Consider the following 2,750-nt stretch of genomic DNA (forward strand, 5'->3'; position numbering starts at 1 on the left):
ATGACAGCAGAGTGGCATGGGAAAGTTACCCTTAATGGGGCAAGAAACAAAGCAGCTCTGCCAAAGAACCTGTGGCAGCGGATTGCCCAGTATCTCCATGAGAATTTCATGGCGATCTCTGGGGCAGATTCCTGTGAAGTGAGGGAGTCAATAAACACCTTGGTCCGCTGATCAGAAGAGGCACATGGTAGTACGCACATCATACAGCCCTTTGTCCTGCATATTTAGCTCCCAGTCAGCAGTTTCCCCTCACTTTTGTTTATTTTGAGCTAACTACAAACAGCCACTTTTAAAGCTGTTATTGAGTGTCCAGGGAGATTGAAGTGCTCTCCTCCTGGGCCTGGTCTACACTACGACTTTAATTCGGATTTAGCTGCGTTAATCCGAATTAATCCTTAACCCGTCCACACAACGGAGCCAGTTACTTCGAATTAAAGGGTGCTTAAAATCGATTTCTGTACTCCACCCCGACGAGCGGAGTAGCACCAAAATCGATTTTGTAAATTCGAATTAGGGGTAGTGTGGCCGCACACCACCGAATTAATGTGGTTAAAATTAATGGGTTAGTGTGGCCGCACACCACCGAATTAATGTGGTTAAAAAACGAATTAATGTGCTTAGTGTGGCCGCGCACAATCGAATTTATACAATCTGTTTCCCAAATTCGAATTATCTAAATTCGAATTAATCTCGTAGTGTAGACGTACCCCTGGTTTTTGAATGTTACAATTCTTGATGTCTGATTTGTGTTTATTCTTTTGCATAGACACTGTCCAGTTTGTCCAATGTATATGGCAGATGGGCATTGCTGGCACATGTTGGCATATTTCACATTGGTAGATGTGCAGGTGAACGAGTCCCTGATGGTGTGGCTGATGTGGTTAGGTCCTATGATGGTCTCCCTTGAATAGATGGAAATGTCAGTTTGTTCTCTCTTCCTGTTCTATCTAAGCTAACAGGAAGAGCCATTTACTGCCTAAGATTGTTGAGAAGCAAGAGAGTGCATTGCATATAAACAAAAAAGTACACTTAAGGCTGTAAGATCAAGTGCCCAACATGGGGCTTGACCCCATGACCCTGAGATTAAGAGTCTCATGCTCTACCAACTGAGCTAGCCAGGCTATCTACACTAGCTCTTCAAAGACACAGTCACAATGTAGCAGGAGCCCTAAGGAAGTTTCTTTGCAAGTTGAGATTCCTTTTCTGACATTTGCCTTCTGTCTTCGTTCCTTCGCTCTCCAGCTAGCAAACAGGGGCTATTACAAGGCTGGTTAGATGCTGGATTCTAGACCAGAGAGCTGGGGTTGATCTACCAGCTGATCAGAGAAACGAGCACAGGAGGGTAAAATTTAGTATTCTCCCACCAGGGGGAGATGCTCATTGACTCAGGTACTGGGGGTTAGTCAGAAAGCTTCTCATCTCCCAGAGAGGGGGTAGACAAGTCGGTTCCGCCCAAGCCACACACACATTTTTGCAGGACATCAAACCCCCTGGGGAGAAGCTCCTCAAAGAAAATGTGGCCCCAGGAGTGTCAGAGAAGGGAATCACTGTTTGCCTTAAGAGGTGGGTGAGGGAAACCTGCAGGTCCTTAGGTCCCTCCACTGTCTGATGAAGCCATTTGTGGGAAAGGGTCCGGGGTAGCTGAGGAGGACAAAGAGAGGACAGAAGGGCTTGCAGATGGTGTGCAATCACCATGCTCCCAGTGGCCCGAGAGAAGCGGGCTTCAGCCCTTTGTCAGCTTCCTGAGAGTATAGAGCTGACAAAATGAGAGCTATGCTATGGGGCAGCTAAAACCAAAAGACCTGTTATAATAAATCAGCATCCCATCAGGTGACATCAACCCCCTCTCTGGGTTTCTATCCCAGAAATACTGTCAGCTCAATGATTTTTCCCCCTGACAGAGCCTTCAGATTATAAACAGAAGAAGGAAAGAGGATTGCACTGGGGTAAATGAAAGCAGAGGAGAATTGCTTCTCTGGTGATTTCTTTATTTTGCTCCTGTGATGCTGATGGAGGAACCTGAAGCATAATTTGAGTTTGTGACACCATGCCGTCCGTTTTTGGGCTCAGGGCAATGAAGAATGGCCCAGCGTCTGACATTGGCGAAACAGGAATCTGAGAAAGCCAAAGCTAGTTGTCAGAAAGAAACAGCCCTACCGGGTGGTTTAAGTGGTGGGCTCTGGTATTTTAATGGTCATGACCTGGGTTCAATTCCGCATTTGAAATTGAAAGGAAAAGAGGGCTCCTTGTCCTTATCAACAATGCAAAGAACGGCTTTTTTCTCATCAAATATTTTAAAAAGGCGCTGACTAGAGCTACAGATCTCATTTCATTTGTATTTACAATTGAATGAGTCTCTCTACGATAGACAGGAATTCTTCAGCTAGACTCAGATTCCACAGGAATACTAGACGCAATAGCGTCTAACTAATACCTGCCCTTTTTCGGAGAACAGCAATGTCCGAGTTTTCCATGGACATTTCCCTTCCAGCACCTCAGGCCCCATCCAACAATACAAGAAACTTAAATGCAGTGAAATACACAGAAAGTTTCTCACCATAGGATTCACTGACCAGGCCGTGGGGAAAGTTTTGCCAGAACACTTGGTTATAATATCCCTCCCTGACCTTAAATGGAAAGCAAGGAGATAACTCTCAGAGGACACAACTTAGGGCACCCACTTATGACTCAAAACCACAGATTACACTGGTCTACAATTTTTGAGAAGTCGTCTGCTTCAGAGATAAAAT

General features: G+C 45.3%; 1 non-coding gene across 1 annotated transcript; it reads right to left on the minus strand.

Annotated features, from left to right (window-relative positions):
• Positions 1–1,048: 1,048 nt before the first annotated feature.
• TRNAK-CUU lies at positions 1,049–1,121 on the minus strand. The gene has a single exon. It is a non-coding gene; the product is annotated as a tRNA-Lys (tRNA).
• Between the last annotated feature and the right edge of the window lie 1,629 nt (positions 1,122–2,750).

Source organism: Terrapene carolina, unplaced genomic scaffold (assembly GCF_002925995.2).
Source record: "Terrapene carolina triunguis isolate 2854851 unplaced genomic scaffold, T_m_triunguis-2.0 Scaffold14811, whole genome shotgun sequence".
Lineage (NCBI taxonomy): Eukaryota > Metazoa > Chordata > Testudines > Emydidae > Terrapene > Terrapene triunguis.